The sequence below is a fragment of the Equus caballus genome, chromosome X (genome assembly GCF_041296265.1).
Source record: "Equus caballus isolate H_3958 breed thoroughbred chromosome X, TB-T2T, whole genome shotgun sequence".
Classification (NCBI taxonomy): Eukaryota; Metazoa; Chordata; class Mammalia; order Perissodactyla; family Equidae; genus Equus; species Equus caballus.
In genome coordinates, this window is record NC_091715.1 from 26,178,438 (window position 1) to 26,203,316 (window position 24,879).

Consider the following 24,879-nt stretch of genomic DNA (forward strand, 5'->3'; position numbering starts at 1 on the left):
AACTCGAATATTACTGACTTTAAAGGGTCAATAGTTTAACATTTAAACCCAAAAATAATTGCTTTGACATCTGTGGAATATTGTGTAGCTTATTATTTCTTGATAACTTTAGAAGAGTTAATATAATAGGAGGCAGATCTCAAATGGAATAAGGAATTCATAATTTATGTTATAACAGAAAAAGAGACAGTAAAATGACAAGGAAATTACTAAAAATATAGTATATTTTCCAGTGAAAATAGATTTCCAGGCCAATTTCAAAATGATGGTAGCTTAGGTTCCTTTCTCCTCCAATAAGATACCCACTTGTACACTCTACCTTTCCCAGAATTACTTCTTCCACAAGAATTGCAATGACACAGTGCTTTTAATTTTTTACTTTTCAAAAATAATGGAAATTTAAATTGGGAATTAAGTTGCATTTAATTTCCAGTTTAGCATTTTAATCTTTGAAAATAACCTAGCCACAGGCAAGGTGCATCTGAAAACTTCAACGACAGCAAATCAAAAAGGGGAAACCTGTCAGTTTTGAAATACAAACTGGTAGTTTGACTTCCAGTAAAGCTTTGTCCATTATACTCTTTCTCTTGTTCTTCTTTCCCTCTAGCTTTCTTCCACTGTCAGAGCACTTAAATGCTAATAATTCTACTTCAGAAAGTATATTTCACACTATTTCTACACAACCAAATGGAAAGCCTTATGACTATATATTATCATAGAAGATACTTTTTATTTAACACAAGATTTTACTTGATATATAATTTTGTTTAGATATTGTATTATATAAACATATTTTACTCTAGAAATATTTTACAGCTTCATTATGTTCAATAGAAATCTAATATATTCTCAAGCTAAATTGTAGTTTGTAGTATTATTTGGATGGTGCATCGTTAACGAACTTCAAAAGCAGAGGTGGATGTGAGAGAATTCCTCTCGTTCTGGTAAGACTCTACATCCTCATACAAGGTCCTTTGAAGAATGTACATGCCTAGAAACATTATCTATCTATCTATCTATCTATCTATCTATCTACATGTCATCAATTGTGATAACACAAAGTTGAAGTTATATATATGTATGTACATATATGTAAGTACATATACATTAGTACATTTAATTGCACTAATAAGATTTTCAATATACTCAACACCTAATATAGTGTTTGGCACATTATATGACCTTAATATTAATCCAATGAAGGAATGAGGCAAAGAAAAACAGGAGTAAATAAATACAAAAAAACCCCAAGTATTTCATTTTACTTTAATTAGAGTGGTATTTGGCTATAATATCTGAAAAAGTTAGTCATTTCTAATATTTTAAAGTGATTTAATAGGTAGTTGTGTCCTGTAAATGATCTTTTGCTATTCTCTGTCAGGTATAATTTGTTCACTCCTTTGTATAGCTTTCTTCCCATCTTACAAATCTAACTGGGGAAAGAATGGAATTAACGCTTATCAGTGCCCATTTTTTTCTAAACATTCATATCTCTCTGAATCTTCACAAGGATCCCAGAAAAGAAGATTCTTTTGCAGAAGAAACAGGGTAGATTCTCTGAAAGACTTGCCCCAAACGGAAAGCCAGAGTTTGAATCTGAGTCAAATTCCAAAACATAGGTCTTTTCCTCAAACCACATCATCTCCAAGAACAGCATTTTCTTATTTCTCATGAACCTTGCCAATTTATCCAAGATGTTATCAGTAGCCTGGACCTTCAATAAGCACCGCTGTGAACAAGGGAAGCATTTAGAATGTGGGTGACGCTGGAGTGCTCCGGCCGGATTTTTTAGTTTACTCAGAACCCCCCTGAATTAAATGCTTTGAGAAAAATAAACTAGTGAAGTTTAATTAGCTGGGTAAATGTTTGGATAAAGGACGAAGCTTGTTTGAATAAGTGAAAGCCCTTATTCCTTTGATCTACCCACTGAAGTCAAACAATTATCAGATAGCTAATTCTCAAAGTTATAATTATATCTCCTTTAATTAATTATTGTATTAGGTTAGTACTATCCTCTGATCTATTAGTCCAAATATACATATATATATATATGTGTATATATATAGATATATAGAAAGAGAGAGAGGGAGAGACTAAAATATACTCTTACTGACAAGATGGAGGTGACACTAATTTATGCGTACATCAGGGCAATTTAAATTTCTGCATTTTAATAGCTTACCTCTGATATTTGCAAACCAATATCTTCATTTATGTTCATGGATCATGTTGGGTTCCCAAATTACAAACACTTAAATATCCTTTTAAAATGAGTGTGTAAGAATGACTTCTATCTATTCTATTTATTTTCAGGAGCCACCAATAAATACCTTCTCCTAGAGATACTGATCAGGTGGCTCTAAATTTTCTTGGTTATATAACTTCTAAAGAAGAATTTTGAAAAACTTGTTACCCCTTGCAGATTTTTAAATCTGCATCTAGAATTTTTCATTCTTAGTTTAAATGATTGCAAAAGATTTAATTTTAGACACATGGTAAATATAAATATTTTAAAATAAAAAATTATATTTATACTTGAAAGATTTTATCGATCACTGACAAATAAAAATGGCAAGCAATAGGATATATTGGAGAATATGAGGAAGCCATTGGTGTAACCCTAATTCGGCCTGACCTTGTCTTTCCAAGAGGGCCTGACAGAGGCCGTGGAGCATGCGTTGTATATCTGCTTTAGACATTCCCTGTGGCAAGAATAAAGTCCCTTGAGATAAAGGTGCAACTTCCCTCCCCCTCCCAATGTTGGCATTTCCTTAAGGATTAAGCATCTTTCCTTAGGCTAGGAACTGATTGCTGGGCTCACCTGTGACCACCCAGCTCCAGACAATAGACTTGCCTCCTGCTAAGCCCTCCAAGATAGCAGACCCACTACCTGCTGTGTCCATCAAGCGCTGTGCTGACAGGGAAATCTTGTGACTATTGTGGGAGGGACATTGCAATCATATGTAAAGCATCCTCTTTGGGGGTATATAACCACTCTGTGTACCTCACTTCTTTGGTGCCCTTTCTTCCTTTGGGAAGAAAGGCACTGGGCCGTGGTCCTCAGATTTTAGCTCAGAATAAACTCACCCAAATTTTCATTTATAGATTCGTTATGCAATATTTTCATCAACATAACCTATCATAATTTTATGGATCAACAATATATATGTATATTAAATATATTTTTTCTGTCACCATAGGCTCTAAGTGTAAAGAGACTCATTCCTTTTGGAATGAGTTATCATACAATCGTTAACAGTGTATAACTGATCGAAACAATACACATACACATATATTATAAAACTTGATGAATAATAAACATAAAAATAAAGTTTCATTGAAAATGCTTCTCTTAATAAGACAGATGGGGGTTTAACAACTGACGTATATATGTATAGAAGAACATACGTTATTTCTAGAATTGAAAAGCTTTCAGCATCAATTCTATTCCTACTTTTCATTTATATAGATGTTAAGTGCTGATAAATCTTACTCAATAAGTGAGTAGAAGGAAATGGAAAGAATTTTATTATAGCAATGTTTAATTCTTTGAGACCCTCCTATGTCAAATGCTAAAATACTCGGTGATTCATCATCAAAACTTATTTTTAATGATCTATCAGCTGACAACTCAGGTCTTTTCTTTGGGTTTAGTTGAAAGCAAAGAGGTAGCAACCACTTTCCTTGCAAAAAGCTATATTGTCCACTCATTGAAGTCATTAATGTTCCTTTTTTTGGGAAGAAGTGGGAGTAAGATTCTAGGTAGATGGAAGATAAGCCTTTCTTTCTTAAAGTGGGAGAAGTGGTTGAGATAAGGCAGGTGAGAAACAGCCTGAGGTCTTGACTGCAGGCATCTTTTTTCAGGCAATTCGGTTTCAGTGAAGAGTACAAAAGAAAGTTGAAAATCCTGAAATAAATTCCTTTAAAATTATCTGCCTATTCCTTGGAAGGTCTTGACGTACCCCCAGGACACGTGTATGCCATTGTGAGGACAACTGTTGGAAGAAATTTGGCCACTGCCTTTGACAAGAAACATAAACTGGCATATCAAAATCATCTGTTAACTTGTGCATGCACTTCTTCACTTGTATCTCACAGCTAAATAGTGTTAGAATAAGGAAAGTTGCAGTCCTGGAGGAAATAGTCTTACTGGTATTTGTGCCTAAATAAAATTCCTAACTCCCTCTCTCCTATCCTGTAGGTTTTGAATTTGTTTCTTTCAGGAGTAAATGAAGGCAGTGCTAAGAGGCAGTCCCACATGGTGGAGAATCACAGAATAGGGAAGCAGAACTGTGATTTAGAGTCAGCAATGCAATAACTATGTAGCCTTAGGCAAGTTTCTCAACCTTTCTGAGTCTCAGTTTCTTTTCAAGGGTTCTCAGCCAGGCTGCACCTAAGATTCAGCTTTAAAGAAATAATGATGTCCCGTCCAAGCCTCAACCCCAGGAATCTGAATTTGATTAATCTGGGCTGGGGCCTGGCCATGTGTTTCTTTTTTTGTTGTTATTTTGAGGAAGATTAGCCCTGAGCTAACTACTGCCAATCTTCCACTTTTTGCTGAGGAAGACTGGCCCTGAGCTAACATCCATGCCCATCTTCCTCTATTTTATAGTAGGACACTTACCACAGCATGGCATTTTGCCAAGTGTTGCCATGTCCGCACCCGGGATCCGAAGCTGCGAACCCCCGGTCGCCGAGAAGCTGAACGTGCGAACTTAACCGCTGAGCCACTGGGCCGGCCCAAAGGGTTTTTCTTTCCTTTTTTTTTTTGAGGAAGATTAGCCCTGAGCTAACATCTGCCACCAATTCTCCTCTTTTTGCTGAGGAAGCCTGGCCCTGAGCTAACATCTGTGCCCATCTTCCTCTACTTTATACGTGGGACGCCTACCACAGCATGGCTTGCCAAATGGTGCCATGTCAGGATCCGAACCTTCGAACCCCAGGCTGCCAAAGTGGAATGTGTGCACTTAACTGCTGCGCCACTGGGCCAGCCCCGATGTGTTTCTTTAGAGCTCTCTGGTTAATTCTAACTTGAAGCAAGATTGAAAAAGTCAAGGGTGGAATCATCAACCCTATAGTCTTTCCACAAAAATGTAGTAAGTGCCAACCATAAGCAATGCAGTCAGTTTTCTATGTTAAGGTATCTACATGCTATTGGAAAAAAGTTGAATGTTACTTGAAGAAAATTAATGTTATATTTGGGCTTATCAGTCTTAAAAATCCTTTATACAAAAATCATGCAAAGTAGAGAAGGCAATTTAGTCTATAATGGCCTTTTTTTAAACTGAATAAATACATAGTACAGAGTTATTTTGTTGTTAGAGAATTTTGTTAGTAATGTTCCATCACGCTTTTAACGTAACATTTCACACAGTGGAATGTATCTTCATTTGGAGATTTATAAGTGCAATAGAGCTGCACAGTGCTGCTTTTTCTCTCTCTCAGAGATCTTAAAAGAGTAATAAGCAATTAGTTCTACTCAGGATACACATCAAAATCTATTTCTTTCTTCTTATCCAAGAAAAATCTCAGAAGGAAAGTAAATCAACTACTTAAATTAACAAGATCTGAAATAATTGAGCTAACTCAAAAAAGAAAATCCCCTCTTGAGGAGAATGATTTTTTAAATTAAAGGTGAAATCTGACATATCACACTGCTTTTGTTGTTGCTGTTATTTTCTTGCATTACCCTGGCACACATAATGAAGAAATATGAATATATTTTATATGACTGTATTTTATAGACATATATTTTCTACTCAATTCATTTGAGTCCATCTTTCCTTGATGTATTTGTCCTGGCACTTTAAATAACCTTAACTCAAATGTGTCAGGCAATTTAACTCACTGTTATGTTTTTCACCTGATTCAATCTGGACTATGATAAATTCTGCATTTTTAGTTCATCTTTTAATTTATAAGTAAAGATCAGTAACAATGAGCTAAAAAAATCTTAGAAGGGCCGTTTTATGTAAATTATTCATTTTTCTTAAAGATAACAAAATACCCTGGTGAAGAATAATCAACAATTTTAATTGTAGTGTTTCCGCTTGACTTGATCATTTTGTTATAAATTCCTTAGGAGTGATGGATGATGAGTATATATTTGTATCTTGTGATGTGTGCATTGGGGAGATTTTGTTGAATACCAGATTGTGGTTTTGCTAAAGATTATTATTTCTGCAAGTTATTAGTTTGTTACTGAAAAGTAACTCTAATTTGAATATACAATATCTTTGCTCCTGAAATGAATACAGTGATTGAAAATGGACCTTTAAATGTTGAGTTGGGGCAATTTCTGGGGGAGAGAGAGGTAGAGAAGATTCATTGTATAGAAACAAAGGAAACAAAAACAAAATTTGTGAGATAAGGAAAAATATCTGATTTGGCTTCACAGAATGATTCTTACTTTTTCAGCAATGATTAAAGGGAGTTAGATACCACTATGAAATATCTTTTTAAAAATAAATTCAAAAATAAAGAAGTTCAAGTTTTAGCACCAACTGACCCAAAGCATAAGGGACTACCTAGAAAAAAGAAAAAGAAAAACTAATCTGAAGCATTTTTGTAAAACTATGCCACAAATCAATATTTGAGACACTTTGAAGATCATCCTCTTGCTTTTCAACCTTCACACTTCAGAGACAGGGGATATATATGTTTATATTCTCTCTATTTCTAAAATAAATCATTTCCGATTTGGCACCTCTTTTACAGAGGAACCCACTGCAAATGTCAATTATTATAATTGAGCAGAACCAAACTTGTGGGAAAAATGAGAAGACAAGAGTACGGATGTCATTCAGGGTCATTTCATATATTTGTATCACAGAAAAACATTACATTTTTTATGCTTCATTTCTTAAAGCCATTCCCCTCTACCCCCCATACCTCCCCAGGAAATTTGAGTCAGAGGTGATCCAACTGAAAAGACTTTCTTTGTGAAAGGATTTACACAAGGTTTAAAAAGAAATATATATTTGTATGAAAAAAATATTCCAGAACACTGTTCTCTGAAGGGCAGTAAACGCATCAAAGTTTCTGCTATGAAAACAGAAATATGAAGATCATAGAAAAATTTAATCACAATATGCTATCAATGAATTAAAAATCCATTTAGTCTAAAGCTTCTAAGAAACAAAGGAAACCTGCTTGTTTATAAAAGGCAATTTAAAACTTTTTCCCTGGGAGCCAGCCCCATGGCAGAGCAGTTAAGTTCGTGCACTCCGCTTCGGCAGCCCAGGGTTCGCAGGTTTGGATCCTGAGCAAGGACCTATGCACCACTCATCAAGCCATGCTGTGGCTGCATCCCACATAGAAGAACTAGAATGACTTACAATTAGGATATACAGTCATGTACTGGGGCTTCAGGGAGAAAAAAAAGAGGAAGATTGGCCACAGAAGTTAGCTCAGGGTCAATCTTCTTCACACATACACACAAAAAACGAAAAAACTTTTTGGCCTCTGAAATAAAATTTTAAAAATTTCAGAAACAGACTTTTTTTCCAACTTTCAATTAAGCACCATCTAGTTCCTGGGGAGAAAAGGAGGTAAATGGCATAAATTGAATACATAAACACAATATTTAAATCTAAATTTCCCATCAAATGTAATCACTTTCCAGTAATGTTCTACAGGAGTTGCAAAAAATTGAAAAAATGTTATTTCTTTGACAGTTGCAACATAATGAAGGGCACTGATTGGAATCATGTGCATTTATGGTAGTGCTAAATTAGAATTTGTTACTTGGTGGTAAATGCTTTCATCAAAAGACAGAGAAAGCTCGGCTGGCCCAGTGGGATAGTGGTTAAGTTTACACTCTCTGCTTTGGTGGCCCAGGGTTTGTGGGTTCTGATCCTGGGCACAGACCTACACACAGCTCATCAAGCCATGCTGTGGCAGTGTCCCATATACAAAGTAGGGGAAGATTGGCACAGATGTTAGCTCAGCGATAATCTTCCTCAAGCAAAAAGAAAAAAAAAGACAGAAAAAGTAAATCAAGTAGATGCATAATATCTTTATTTCTTAAATGTTGTGTGTAGTTATTGCTACTGGAGATTAATATTATTTCATATGATTATAGGCTATTTGATTTTTATGGTGAAATGCTTTTTCATATCCTCTTTGTATGCTAGTATTATTAACTTCCATTGGTTATAGATTTTGTAAATACTTCTGCTAAGTCTATTATTTATTTATTTTTTACTTTGTTTATGGTTTCTTTTGCTATATGGAAACTTTAAACTTTCAGTTAATCTGGTCTGCCAATTTCATGTTTTATGTTTTCTGGCCTTTACTAAACTCCCTCTTTCATCACAAGTTTATAGTGGCCTACATTTGCTTTTACCTTTTTTTTTTAAAAAAAGAAGATTGGCACCTGAGCTAACATCTGTTGCCAGTCTTTTTTTTTCTTCTTCTCCCCAAAGCCCCCTAGTACATAGTTGTATATTCTAGTTATAGGCCCTTCTGGTTGTGCTATGTGTGACGCCACCTCAGCATGGCCTGACGAGTGGTGCCATGTCCGCGCACAGGATCCAAACCTGCAAAACCCTGGGCCGCCAGAGCAGAGCGGGCAAACTTAACAACTTGGCAATGGGGCCGGCCCCTACTTTTACCATTTTTATGCATTTCTATTTCTAGTTAGCTCCTCAAGCTACCTGGAATTATTTTTGTATGCCATTAAAGGTATAGGGCTTTTTTCCTCCATATGAATAATCAGTTACACGATAGTATTTATTAAATAAAATTGGCTACTCACACAGAACTGAAAAACCTCTCTATCTTACTTGGGTATGTTTCTGGACTCTCAGTTTTAGTTCGCTGACCCATTTGTCTAGCCCTGTGCCAGTATAGTATGGTTTTAATTACAATCACTTGATAGTATAGCCAAAATCTAGAAGGGTAAGTACCCCCACAATATACTTCTTATTCATAAAGTTCTTTGCAAGTTACACATGCACGAACTATTTTCTTCTCTATAAACTTTAAATCCTATTATTTCCTGTGCACTTTGGAATTATTTTACCAAGTTCTCACAAACACACCAAAGGCATTCAGATTGAACTGCATTAAACTCGAATGTTAATTTGGCAAGTATTACAACTTTATTGACAGTAAGACTTGAATCCCAGAAGAAAGTATTTTTTCCTGTTTAGTTTTTTTGTTTGTTTTGTATCTTTATGTATATTTTTATAGTTTTTTTTCCCCCATAGGACCTGTAACTTTCTGGTTAACTTTATTCCTCCTTAATTTATACTTTATCTTTATTGTGAATGGGATTTTTTTTTCATTTGCAGTTACAAATAGCTGATTGTAAAGAAAAGCTATTGAGCTTTATATATTTATATTGAATAAATTCATTTTGAATATTTTAAAAATTACTTCTGACACTTAAAAAATCCATTCTCTCGAGCTTTCTCAGTAAACATATAATCATACTATTTAACGTTTTATTCTTCAGAAAGATGTATAATACTTGCTGTTTGTTGTTTTGATTTACGTAATGAGCTAGAACCACCAAAGCAAATTTAAAAACCTTAAAAAATAAAATAGTTTGATAATTTTCAATGTTGACAATGGTGTGTGTTTATGAGGGGTCAGTGGACTACAGAAAACTTTGTTTTGCAAACTTTGTTTTTGTAAAACAAGTTTTACTGGAAACACAGCCACAATTATTAATTTAAGTATTGTCCATAGCTGCTTTCCCACTACAACTGCAGAACTCAGTAGCTATGACAGAGAATGTTTGGCCCACAAAGCTTAAAATATTTACGATCTGGCCCGCTACAGAAAAAAAAAAAGAATTGTAAAACTCCTTTTTCTCCCCCTTCTTCCTTTCACTACATACCAGGCACAGTTCTAAAGGCTTTTTCCTACTTGAACTCTTGTTTTCCTCAAAAAGAGATTAGGAAATGGGTGGCCTTCCTAGCCCCGTTTTAGAGATGATAAAACTGAGGCATAAAGATGCTAGGCTGGTTGGTAAGTGTCTGACTAGGATTTTGACCCAAAAAAGCTTCAATCTTTTTTTGTGAGCTTACACTTGGGGGGTTCGGAGCCTTTCATCAATGTTCCCATAACAATTGTCACATTGTATGAGTTGTTTGGTTCCATGTTTGCTTTATTAGACTGTAGCCGTTCCAGGGCAAGGGCCACAGGCCATTGTTTTATCATGTCACCTCCTCAGAAAGATCTCCCTGGAGATTAGTGATTCTCAGTCAGGGATGTTTTTGCTTGCTGAGGGGCATTTGGCAATGTCTAAGAGGGGGTGCGATTTGGCATTTAGAGGGTAGAGATCAGGGATGTTGCTAAACATCCTCTAATGCACAGGGCAGCCCACCACAAGAAAGAATTACCTGGCTCAAAATGGCAATAGTGCAGAGGTTGAGAAACATTGCCCTAGGCAAATGGGCTTCTTCCAAATTTCCGAGCCACTTATGCAGCTAATTGTACAGTTATTTCATGTCTGCACCTCTCTTTCACTGCATTCTTAATTTCACCATTCGACTGAAAACCCCATCGGGGACTACATCTGCTTTGTTCAGTGCTATATCCCCTGCGCCTTATACAATCAGTGACACATAGTGGGGACTCGTTTAAGCACGAGTTGAATGAGTGAATAGTAGACAACTCATTTCAGGTTTTACAGTGAAGACAGGGTATTGTCAGGAGTCTCTAAGCATTTTGTAAATATCATCGTTGTCTTCTAGCTAGGTGTATTTAAAATATTTGATATGCACTTCACCTCATGATTTTTATTATTGTGCTTTTTTCACAGTCACAAACTTTTTAATTAATTAATTTTAATTAATAAATTTTTAATTTAATTAATTTCTGTCATTAAAAAATAAATGTATGCCTTTTAAATGGATATGCCCTGAGGCATTTGTGGCAAAAAAATCAACTGGGAAGTAAATTAAAACACTCTGAGACTTTAGTTTTTGCTAGTTTTGTTTTGTGTTGATATTATTAAAGCTTTTTAACTAGCTCACCAGGGTTCTCTAACTATGTAGAGATGGCTGTAGGAAAACACCTGAAATAGACAGACTTATTCTCCGGTCTGCCCTCTTTCCTTCTCTTACCTTTTATGACATCGTGATATCTTCATCCTACTTCTCTCATTCCCACCTTCTGTCCCGCCTCTCTCTTGTTGGGAGAATGACTCACAGAGTCACAAACTCTTAGAATTTCATAGGACTTTAAAGGTCACCTCTCCTAATCACCCATCTGATTCATAAATCCTCTTTTATAACTCTCAGGTTCCAACTTCCCATCATCTTGCCTATGTTCAGATATCTTAAGTGATAGAAAATACACTATTTCTTGAGGCACTCAATTCCTTCTTTTGGAAGTTCTGACTATTAATGGGTTTTTTATTGGGTCAAAAGTCTACTTCCCTGTAGCTTCAATCCAGAGGTTTTGGATTTTTGGAACTCTTGGAGCTATTCAGAATAAGATTAAATTCTTTTCTGCATAATCATCCTACGAATGTTTGAAAACAGCTGTTATATCTCCTCTTCTCCACACTAAACTTCCCCAATCCTTCACTTGCTAAATGACACAACTTCAAGGCCTCTCAGTGTATGAACAACTTCCACCTTTTCTCTGACTGGTTTAAAATGTCATAGAAGATTTGACCATGCATTCCAGTCATCTATTCAGGTGAAGGGACAGGGAAAAACTGAGTGAGAATAAGTGAATATGGTTCCCTCTATTTTTTCACCAACAGATATTTATTGAATAATTGTTCTTTGCCAAGCACCATGCTAGGTCCTGGGAACACAACTGTGGTCAAAAAAGATCATCTTCCCTCTTTGAGCTTAAAATATTTTAGTCAAGAAAGGCATTGATCAAAACATTGATAGTTAAAAGTGAGATTATAAATGTGACAAGTGTTATCTGAGACTATAGGAGCATATAATAAGGAAAGTTGCCTTTAAAAGTATTATATCACATAATCATTATCATGATCTCAGTAATTATTTTCACTTTATAGATCAGGAAGCAAAATCACAGAGGTGCTTTTAATGTGGATGCAGGATCTGGGCCTCAAGGAGGGTCCCTGGATCCCTCATTCTATGAGGAAGGTATTATTCCCAAGATTCAAGGCACGGTCTGCATGGTCCTAACTCAAGGTGCCCTCTGACACAGGCTTCCTACCACAGGCCAGGAATAAGAGTCAGCCAGGAAGATCCAGAAATGAATGAAACGTACATCTAACCAGGGGAAAAGGCTTAATGGCTCTTAAAACCGTCACTACGAAAGGAAAAAGCAAAGATAAACACAACTTTTAGCATTGTCAAAATAGCCATATGCCACAGAGAATATGTACACATCCCTCAACTCAACACAAACTGCATTCATATCCATGTGGAATAGCAATCCAGCAAACTGAGTAAATTTTAATTAAATGTAGGAGACGTATTTGCCTCTGAACACATGGAGTATCCTCACATGTGAAATCTTCACTTAAACATACAAGAGGATTACAGTGATATAAAGCAAGGATTGCTATATATTTTTCAGTTTTGTTGTCAGTGGCCTTTAGACTCTGAATATGTGTTAACTGGTATGGCTAATTCAGAAAATTTTGTTAGTATATGTGGAACACAATGACTTTAACGATTATAGACAAATTTTTTCCGTTTTCTGTTGATGAACTATCTTCCAAGATGCATACTCCAGGCTTTTCTGGGAATGGAGCTAGATTTGAGCCCTCAGTATAAGACCATAAAGTAAAAACACTGTTACTGTTAATTTTTAGTTTTTTTCCCGATTAAATACATAATCCCCAAATACACATTCAAACAATAAGCACCAAATACACTAAATTAAAACAGTATTTTTGAACGTGCCCAAAACATGCCAATATAATTTTATGAATATCTTTTGTATATCCTTTCCTAGATCCAAGTTCTTTCTAACATACTCCTTATATTTTGCACGTTAATTTAAAAATAAATCTTTATGGCTTGACCTCTGTATGTGTATTGATGGTGCTTTTAGTGTTTCACCTCTGCTGTCTTCTGCTAACATGTCCTCAATAAATCAATCACAACCGCTAGAAAGCAAAAACCATTTCATTTCTTTTTTTTCAAATACACAACACTTCATAAAGAAAAGAAAGAAGGTAGAAAGCAGGTTTTAGAGAATGCCTACTGTGTGGTGGTCAACAAGAACAGGCCCTTTGACAAATATGCTTTCATTTTGACATCTCAACTTACTATAGTCCATGATAAGTGCCTTTTACTTGGTATCTATGGATGGAATTAGAGAGGTCCCTGGATTTTAGGAAGAATTATTCATAATTTAAGAATTTCTGCCTGTAAGCCAGAATTTATTCTCATTTTACAATATCACTGGATATTGAGATCCAGCGATATGCCCACATCATAGATACTTGGTAGACGTGAGACTCTATACCAGGTCTATCTTACTCTAAAACACATGCTTGCTCCACGAAAGCATACTGCCTCCTCCCAGAGCTGTTAAGAAGTTGAAATCTCAAAAGCTATTAAAGAGCAATAGAGATCAACTTTATACTTGGTGACCATCATAAGCAACTAAATTTTTATTGTGATCATAACTTTCAATGAGCTAAAATAGACTCAACAACATACAAAATTATCACACATTGATAACTATAGGATCAATCTTTTTTTTTTTTTTTGAGGAAGATTAGCCCTGAGCTAACATCTGCTGTCAATCCTCCTCTTTTTGCTGAGGAAGACTGGCCCTGAGCTAACATCCATGCCCATCTTCCTCTACTTTATATGTGGGACGCCTACCACAGCATGGCTTGCCAAGCGGTGCCATGTCTGCATCCGGGATCTGAACTGGCGAACCCTGGGCCGCCGAAGCGGAACGTGCATACTTAACTGCTGTGCCACCGGGCTGGCCCCTATAGGATCAATCTTATTTGAATCAAATCTTTAAAAGAACAACTGCTGACATAATTTTGAAAATAAACATATTGCTATTTTTTTCAATCAAGGCACAATTTACATACAATAAAATGCACAAATCTAAGTGTTCAGATTAATGAATTTTGACAATTGAATACATCCATGTAACTGCCACTCAAACATAATACACAACATTTCTATCACCCCAGAAACTTCCCTATGCCTCTGTCCAGTCAACTCCAACCCGCTCCCAGAGGCAACCACATTCTTACTTCTATTAACACGGATTAGTTTTGCTGTTCTTTAACTTCATATATGTGTTCATATTTGTGTGTGTGCCCTTTTGCTCAGCATAAGGTTTTTGAGATTCACCATATTGTGGCTTCTATCAATAGTTTGTTTCTCTTTTTAATTGCTGAGAAAAATTCCATTAATAGTTTAACATGGGCTTCAACTTTTTGTGAGATAATGAGGATAGGAGCAGGAGGTACTGGCATTTCATGTGATACTTAAATAGAAAGAAGCAGCTAGTAAAATAAGGAAAAAGGGAAGAACATTCTAGGAAGAAAGTGAAAAGCATGTGCAAAGACCCTGATATGTTCCAGAAAGTGAAGAAACACTGGCATGACTAGAATATATGAATGGAGAAAAGCAGCTTCAGAAGAGCATGGAAAAGACAGGAATACAATATATTCAGTACATTCACTAATTCAGTACAGCCTAAACCCTGAGAAGGAGTTTGCAGTTCATTCTAATTGCAAGAAAAGTCCTTGAAGGGATTTGAATATGCAAATTTCCTTATCTGTCTAATATTTTGAGAAGATTAGTCTTGCTGCTGTGTAGGATTGGGTAGAAAGAGATAAAGAGTAGCTATAGTGAAGGTGGTGGCCGACTCCGGCAAGACGGTGGAGGTAACCTCACCTAAGGTGATGGTGAAGCAGAGGAAGAGAGGCAAATTCAAAATAAATTTTGGAGATGGAAGTCACAGTGCATTACTTGTCTATGAATGAAATATAGAAAAAGAGGGAAACTAAGGTATCATGTTGACCCTGATTCCTTACTAACCTAATAGCTGACAGTAACATGCTGATGTAGAGTAGATGAGGGCTGGCGCAGAGGAGAAATTTCAAGGGAAATGTCAAAGCTGTATGTATGGAGGCCAAGGAATGGAAACGTGTAATCTGATGGATGTGCAGGTTTGGAGTTCAGAGAAGTCTGGGCTGGAGAAAGAAATTGAGGCATTAGCAAACTAAAGATGGTATTTAAGTCCATATAAATTGATGATGTCACCTAGGAGGAGAGAGTATAGCCCCGGGAAACCTAAGGATTAAGATGTGGTCTCAAATTGTGTTGTGCACACCCACGAGGGGTTCAGTGCAATTCATTGGGGTGTGAAAAGAAGATGTTAACACTCCTATATCTTTTTGTATTTATATTTATTGATATATATCTCTGCACATATTTTACATGCTTATTTAAACATACTCATAGAAAATTTATAAATTAATGTTCATTTACAAAAAGAAATGTGCTCAAATTTTTGTTCTGATAGGAGAGCATGGTCAAAATTTTGAAAATCACTGACTTAAAGGTCAAGAGGAGGAGGAGGAACTAGCAGAAGAAACCGAGAAGGAGCAACTAGTGAGGTAGAGCTAAAACTAGGAAAGTGATAGAATGAAAGCCAGGAGATACGATTGTTTCAAGAAGAAAGTAGGTGGTCCATTGTCCTTTCTCTCTATCTATGTAGATGTGGGAAACAAAAACTCACAGTTAGTCTTCTGCAGGCCCTGTTCCAAATGCCAGACTTGCTGGAAATGGATTGGGGAGCATCAGAAAGACTGCCTGTGAGACTGAGGTCATCAAAGGAGCTATTTGTTATTCTCTGTCTCCCCATTCATCTGCTCTAATTTCTCTGCTAGTTTATGGTTAAGGTGTTTATTCTGAAAATTTGCCTGTGCCTTTAACAACTTCACATTTACATTTGAAAGTATGCCATTAAATCATTAGGTTACTTGTCAGATTTCAAATATTACAGAAGCTATTTTTAAAAAAAACAATGCACATTTCAGGCACATTTCCAGTCCTAAACAATATAACGTATTGCTAAGTATGGCATTTGGCCATTAATGCTGCCTTTCAGTTCTTTAATGTAAAGAAATAATAGGCTTATGACACCTTGGATAATACTTTTAAGCTTCTACATTATTGTTCCAGATATCAAAGAAATTTCACTCCACCGTTCTCCCTTTTTGGTGAGCTATGTAGAAACAGCCTTGGCTTTGCAGAAAGAAAACCTGGGGCCAGCCCTAGAGCTTTCTGAGTTTTTGGCTTTTGCAAGCCATTTAACTACAGTAATAGATAAACTGTAAAGAGGTATACAAATGTAAGGCATTAGCATTGTATATTAAAATGACTATAATATGAAAAAGTACCCATCACTCAATATTTAGTTCATGTCAGCTTTCACAATAATTATGGTTTCCACACATAATGCGTGTGTGCTGGTTAAGTTGTCTTCATTATTTCTTATAAAAGATATTCACTGTTTAATCTGCTGATCATGTTGAAAGGAGAGAGTTTAGATCAGCCACGCACATATTTATGTACTCTTAGCATTATGAGATAAAAAACCCACTAAGACAGAGGACTTTGAATTTGAATAAACAAGTTGGAGCCCTCCCTTTCTCACTTAATCATTCTATCATTGTCTCTCCCATTTGGGTTGAAGCACCACCACTTTCAGTTGACACAGTGTTAGCTTATCCTGGTGTCTTTCTGTCTCTCCTTTTTAAAAAGAAACATTTTCCCTATAGAACTATTTAGAAATTTTCTGTTTCTGTTTTCACGAGGTTTTGGGTTTGTGGGTGATTTTAGGTTTACAAGAGAACACCTCACGGTTTCCCACAAAAAGCAGCTAGTCTTCCCATTAATACCACCGAGTGTCCTTTTTGGCTTACTTTTGCAGTGGCAAATGAGAAAAGGTGCAGCACATGAGTTAAATTGCATTTTAAAAATATACTTGCCATTTTAGATTTAGTGGAAAATAGAAGGAACTTGCTTGATAAGATTTAAAGGCTGAAAGGTTGAAAAATGGCAAAGAGAGCATTCTCTCCAAAATATAAAAACCACATGATTTTATAGAAATTTTAATCCATATATAACTACATATTAGTTTTGTGTCCTTAGTCAGATATCCCATAATTGGAAGGCCATTTTAGAGAAAGTTTCCAGCAGAGGAATGAGAGAATCTGGAATAACACATCACTGAGGAGAGTCACTATTGAAGAGGGAAACTATCCTCTGATAGCCTCCTGTTTTGCTCCAATCAGAGTGATCTTGGCTGAAATCCAGAAAGAATGACAGCAATTTATCTAAAGTGGGAGAAAATACTGGCCTGCTTGATTGGATCCCGCACAGAAAGTGCATGTTAAGAGAAAGAATCTAGCATGGTCCAGAGGAAAAGAGGAACCTGAGGACATCTACTGCAATTATCCAACTTGCTTTCTCGCGGACCAGGGTGCACTGGGTTGAATAGTGCCCCTCCAAATTCATGTCAACCTAGAACCTCAGAAAATGATCTTATTTGGAAATAGGGTCTTCGAGATGTAATTCATTTAAATAAGGTCATACTGGATTAGAGTGGGCCCTAATCTAATGTCCTTAAAAGAAGTGAAATCAGAGACAGAGAGCTACACACACAGGGAGAATATCATGTGAAGATGGAAGCAGAGATTGAAGTGATGCGTCTATAAGTCAAAGAACTCCAAGGATTGCTGGCAACCACCAGAGGCTGGTAAAAGACAAGAAAATATTCTGCCCTAGAGCCTCCAGAGAGCATGGGTCTGCTGACACCTTGATTTTAGACATCTAACCTCCAGAATTGTTAGACAATAAATTTCTATTGTCTTTAGCCACCTCATTTGCAATACTTAGTTATAGCAGCCTTAGAAAATTAATACAAAGGTGTTCTTCATCTGAGGTTCAAGGACTTTCACTGGAGAGTAAACTTAAACTTAGAGGGGAAAAATATTACATCTTTACTTTCACCTAACTTTACTTGAAAATAAGCATTCCCTTCTGCTTTAAATGTAAGCAACAAACCATGGTAACATTGGCTATAGCTGTGACTCTTACTAACAGAAATCATTGATATTTTTATATCACATTACAGTTATTGTAGATTTACTGAAATATTGTTTAGTTTCCACCATACACAAAAGTCAACTCAAAATAGATTAAAGATTAAATGTAATATCTGAAACTGTATACCTCCTAGAAGAAAATATAGGGGAAATCCTCAAGGCATTTGTCATGGCTATTATTTCTTGGATATGACAACAAAATCACAGGCAACAAAAGCAAAAATAGACAAGTGGGACTATATCAAACTAAAAAGCTTCTGCACAGCAAAGGAAACAGTCAACATAGTGAAAAGGCAACCTATGGAATGGGAGAAAATATTTGCAAACCATATATCTGATAATGCATTAATATCCAAAATATCTAAGGAACTCCTACAGTTCAATAGCAAATAGACAGATAGGTGAATGAATGATCTGATTTTAAAATGGGCAAAGGACTTTAGATGTTTCTCTAAAGAAGACATACAAATGACCAACAGGTATATGATGTTGAAAATCACTAATCATCAGGGACATACAAATCAAAACCACAATGAAGTATCCCCTCACATCTGTTTGGATGGCTATTACCAAAAAAAAAAAAAGAAAAAAGATAAGTATTGGCAAAGGTGTGGAGAAATTGGAATCTTTGTGCACTGCCAGTGGGAATGTAAAATAGTGCCGCCACTATGGAAAGCAGTAATGAGGGTCCCCAAAAAATTAAAAATAGAACTAACACATGACCCAGCAGTCCAACTTCTGGATATATATTCAAAGGAGATAAAAACAGGATATCAAACAGATATCTGCACTCCCATGTTCACTGCAGCATTATTCACAAAAGCCAGGATATGGAAACAAGCTAAATGTTCATCAATGGATAAATGGATAAAAAAATTGTTGCATAATACAATAGAATATTATTCAGCCTTAAACAGAAGGAAGTCCTGCTATTTGTGACAACATGGAATAAACCGGAAGATATTAGGCCAATTGAAATAAGCTAGTCAAAGAAAGACAAATACTTCATGATTCCACTTATATGAGGTATTCACAATAGTCACACTCACAGAAGCAGAGAATAGCTTGATGGTTGCCAGAGGCTTGGGAGAGAAATGGCGAATTGCTGTTCAGTGGATATAAAGTTTCAATTAAGCAAGATAAATAAGTTCTAAAGATCTGTTCTGAAACACTGTGCCTATAGTTAGCAATACTGTATTGTCAAAAATTTGTTAAGAGGGTAGATCTCATGTCACGTGCTCTTACAACACAACAACAAACAGCAACCACAGAACTTATTAGACCTGCTGCTAGATCTTATTGTTTAATGCTTAATAAAGAAGCACATATAGGACCACATCATAATAGTAAAACTTATTTTTACAATGATATTTCATTGGTATCCTTGTAATCCTATGCATTTACATTCTCTATTTAAAATCATTATTTCAAGGAGTTTGTAGACTTCACCACACTGCTAAAGGGGTCCACAGCACACACCTCCTCTTGTGATTCCCTGACACTGACCCGGCACATAGTAGGGGCCCCATAAATCTTTGACAAACCAAATTGATAGCGAGATGAGCCAGGTTCCTCGCAGCTCTGAAACATCATAAATCTAGAGACATTCTTCCTAAGTAGAAAGTCAATTTTCAACTACTGCTAAAGAAACTTACTGGCATTTGTATGTTAACCACACAACCTATATTTTACACAACAGATCTATAAGCCCTGACTTTTGGATCTGGATATGTGGAACACAAATGCATATATTTTTTTTTTTTTAAAGATTGGCACCTAGGCTAACAACTGTTGCCAATCTTCCTTTTTTTTTTAAGGATTGGCACCTGGGCTAACAACTGTTGCCAATCTTTTTTTTTTTTCTGCTTTATTTCCCAAACCCCCCTGATACATAGTTGTATATCCTAGTTGCAGGTCCTTCTAGTTGTGGAATGTGGGATGCCGCCTCAACGTGGCCTGAGAGTGGTGCCATGTCTGCACCCAGGACCGGAACCCTGGGCCGCCACAGCAGAGCGCGCGAACTTAACCACTCGGCCACGGAGCCGGCCCCCGATATGTTTCTAACTCTATATTCTTCTTGACCTATACTTAAAATCCTATTTACTTGTAAAAGTTTGGTTTATATTTTTTCATGTGGATTATAATAAGCCAGTAGGCTGTTTTAGAGTAACACGTATTACTTTTATGTGTATACTTTCACATTGCTTCCTAGGTTAGACATCTATGAGACTTGTATGTTGAAATTTCTGCAATTTATTTAGCTGAACCACCTAATATTTTTTTCTTATATTAAAAGGTAGTATTCCCAAAGGGTTTAGTAGTAATATGGAGTGATAAAAGTTACAGAAAGAGAAATTTCAGAGGCACCAAATTAACTGCTTTCTATTTATCATCATGATAGCAAAAAAAAAAAAGGTGATGGGGCCAGCCCAGAGGTGTAGCAGTTAAGTTTGTGAGCTCTGCTTCTGTGGGCCTGGGTTCGTGGGTTTGGATTCCAGGTTTGGATCCCAGGTGCAGACCTACACACTGCTCATCAAGCCATGCTGTGGTGGCATCCCACATACAAAAATTAGAGGAAGATTGGCACAGATGTTAGCTCAGCGACAATCTTCCTCAAGCAAAAAGAGGAAGATTGGCAACAGAGGATAGATATACCTGTTCCTGTCGACAAACATGGCTTTTTTGTGATTGGGATCACAAAAGTCTTTTCATGTGATCACTTGGAAGTACCCAAGTGTCACAATTTTTATACATAAAAAGGTGCTATTTAATTTAAGTGTCAAGACTTTTAGTAATACCATGTCCTGAAAGTGTGAGATCGTGTTGCTAATATATTTTCTTTAACACTTAAGGAGTTGTGAACATTTGAGATATATTAATTGATGAACATCTCTCAGTTTTTCCAGTAGAATTGAAAATGGATGATAAATACACAGCACATTTCAACTATACTCCAAAAATCGATAGAAAAAAGACTAGGAAGAGAAACATTTAAAAAGTTAACAGGAGTTATTTTTAGTTTAAGGAAAAAATATCCAAAACTTGGAAGTCAGGCCAAAGGATGATTGTATGTGTTTCAGAAAAACAGCAGGGTGTTATCTAACTTGCCCCCACACTCTGAAAAGGCCTTCTACATTTCCAGAGAAATGCAAATCTGTTGACTTACTGTTCACTATTAATTTGGGTCCAGACATTTTACAACTCAGCAAAGTGAAATGCTAATTTGTAGAAAACTGATATGATGCAAATGACTTTTTATTCAGTAGAGAATATAACCCTAAAGCCTGTAGGATATTAACCTGTCTTTAATCTAATTTACCAATCTTATTCCAGAATTCTTTTTTTTAATTCAGTGATTATAGAAGCACTTTTTTCTTGTATCCCCTTTTGAACCTGTTTTGTCTTACTACTGGCTCCTTCATTAATGCATTAAGTAAAATCCAAGAGGTATTCACCATGATTTACATGAAAAGTATGTTTCTTAACCAAATTTCGCCTTGATACTAAGTGGTTGGATTATAGATTTCCTTTATACTTCTATCATCCACAATGTCCCCAATTGACCCATAAAATGTTTATAATCTGGAAACATAAACATTTATTTGAAAAAGTACATGGTATATGAAAATCTATTTAGCTTCATAATGCCGTATGCATGCAAGACCTTGAATACTATACAAAAGGAATCTAAGTGCCTAAAGATGAAACAATTTTGCAATCGATATAGTGTTTTCTTTTTCTTTTCCACCAGTAGCAAAAGCGATACAAAATAAAAAAATAAAGTAAATTTTAGAAATATGAAATGTGTATGCATATTGACATATGCTTATTGTCAATGTGATAAGAAAGGCAAGTCAGAAATAAGCCAGACAGAGAAAGACGAACTCTATATGACTCCACTTATAGGTGGAAGTTAACATATAGACAAGGAGAACCGATCGGTGGTTACCAGGGAAAAGGGGGGGTGGGGGGAGGGCACAAAGGGTGAAGTGGTGTACCTACAACATTACTAACAATAATGTACAACTGAAATCTCACAAGGTTGTAATCTATCATAATGTTAATAAAAAAAAAAAAAGAAAGGAAAGTCAGGACACTGAGAGTTAGGTTCATTACTCTGCTTTCTCATACTATAAATGAAATAACAGCAAATATTGGCTAAAATTCAATAACTTCCATGGCCAAGATACATACTATAATTTGGATATTGATTCCCTTTGATAACCTTTCTCCTCAGGCACCATCAAGACAGATATCAATAATTAGTAGTTCACCTAGGAGTTGGACTACAAATTTCAACTTGAGTAAACTACAGGAGACACCCCACATTCACTTAAGCATTGACAGAAGCAAATATTCCCTGTGGACAATCTCACTTGTTTTTCCCTTTGGAATGAGTCAGTTTTCATTGAGCCCTGTGGGGTGCCGAGCCACTAGCAGAAGTGAGGACGTGCAGGCCAGGGCTCACAGTTGCAAGCTACTAAATAATGCTGATTCCGCTCATTTCACTTCTGCGTGAACTTTTAGGAAGAGAGAGGGGTGCCAGCAGCTGCATATCAGAAAGCATCTGCAGTTCCTACCTCAAAAACATACCCCCCTACATCTATTCCACAGATTATACAGCTACCCTTGATCTTGAACTCCTTCTTTTTCTTCTTTTTTAAATGGAAGAGCCTGGAGGAGAGTTAAGACTGTTTGCACTTCTAAGTCTTTTCCTAAGTCAGAACACCAACTGTGAATTCAGCAGGTTTGACTTGGGATGAAAGAAGGGAAAGAAAAAGGCTGGGAAATTGGCGATGCTGGGAAAGAGGGGTGGTCCCCAATCCTTTCTCCTTCCCTCCCCACTCCAATCAGCTTTTCCCATCAGATTTTATAATGAGCATCACTTATTTATTCCCCTACAAAATGTCTCTAAGTTTCCTGATTATAAAAAACACTTGGGGCCTTATTAAATATGACTTCATTCTAAACTAAGCAAATCAGACTCTCCAGATCAGCATTGACTAAAAGAATGCGAACCACATGTGTAATTTCAAATTTTCAAGTCACTACATTGAAAAAGCAAAAAAAGAAGAAACACACACACACAAAAGCAAGTCAACTTACTTCAAATAACATATTTTTAAAACCCAATATGATAAAATGTTATCAGTTTAACATGTAATGAGATAGTTTACTTCCTTTTATGTTCTTACTAAGTCTTCAAACCCCAGTGTGTGTTTTACACTCACAATCCATCTCAATTCGGATTAACTGCATTTTAAGAGTTCAATATCCCATGTGGTTAGTGGCTACTGGATCGGACACTGCAGCTCTAGAGAGAGACCTAATATTGTGATTCTTATGATTCAGCAACTTTGGAAAACACTTCTCTGCTTGCGGAGACCCCAGAACACACCCCATGAATATATCTTTCTCACTAACAAAATTCCGATTAGTTCAGTGTTGATGTGATGCTGTTAGAAGATACACAAGAACTTTAGCATTCACAGAAATGGGACACTTCAAAGTGAGGCAGAGCATAGGAATTTTGAAAATATTGCTTGCCATAAAATATTCTATTATTGGGCACACATACCACTAGTGACTACATCATTGCCTGGATCTGGGAGTTCCTTTTAAGGATGGAACTATTTCTATGCAAACTCCAAAATCCCCTACCCAGGAGAAGATAGTTGGATTACCTCCTGGAAAGTCCCTTAATGCTCCAGCATTTGGATTTAAATAAAGAGAATAATTCTTATTTCATTGGGCTATTTGAGAAATAAATGAGAAAATGAATGAAATGTTGATCATGCAAACAAAGCCAAAGATTGTCTAGGGAAGATGCTGAGGGTAATTTTCTAACTCCCATCGTAACTAATTTCTTGCCGCAGGGATGACCCATCATCTCTCACACCCTTAATTCTTCCCTCCTCTCCTTCTGTCCTCTTCACGGACTGCCTGACCTCCTAGCCCCTGGCACTGGGCTTAGGGCCCTTTCTGATCGTGAGTTGATAGTCAACAGTGATACAACGAAAGTCATGCACTTCTCTGTTTCATTAACAGTTCTGTGCAATGAGAGGCTTGGACTTCCAAGTTCCCACCAGCCAAAAGGTAGGAAATAATTATTGAAGTGTTGGCATTTATAGCTTACGGGGGACCACGTTTCTCAATGAGGAATATTTAAAAGAGGAAATTCAAGACAGGGATATCAGTATGTGGACCTTCGTTTATTTCTCTTTTGAGAACTCAATGAGAATGTACACTTGTTTTGTTTCACTCCTGGATCCCTATCTCCTGTTACAGTATTTAGCACTCAGTAGGTCTCTATAAATATTTGCTTAATTTATATACTGAGAGGGTTGCCTGGCAAACTTCAAGTGGCTAAGAGCCCATGCTGGTAAGCATTCTGTAGTACTGCCCTCTTTGGCAGTGAGAGATTAATATCTGATTTGGGAAAAGCTGACAATGATATGCAAAATAACTAGTTTCCTCCCTATATTTTTAATTAGAGTAATGCTGTCTTTCCATGTAAGACTCTTGAGTACTTTGTGACCACAATAAGTCCATCTTAATCACATTTGCTGCTTTATTTTCAAGTAGAAAACACACACAACACCTTCAGATGGATACTGAAGTAGAAATAAACCATTTAAAAATTGTTTACATGTAGAATGCCTGGAAAGAAAATAAGCATAACAATATCAAAAAGTCTGTCAAATATGTTCCTCTAGTAATGATTTGAAGCTGCACTTTAAGTATGCTAAGCTGTCATTTTCCTTTAAAAGTTCTCACCCAAATTACAATGTAAAAAACTAGAAAGTATACAAGAAACCACAAGTATCCTAAACAAG

The 24,879-nt window shown here is 36.3% G+C and overlaps 1 protein-coding gene across 8 annotated transcripts in view; it reads right to left on the reverse strand.

Moving 5' to 3' along the window:
- Positions 1-24,879, reverse strand: part of DMD (dystrophin) — a 2,262,230-nt gene that overhangs the window by 983,704 nt on the left and 1,253,647 nt on the right. The gene's annotated exons all lie outside the window — the stretch shown is intronic.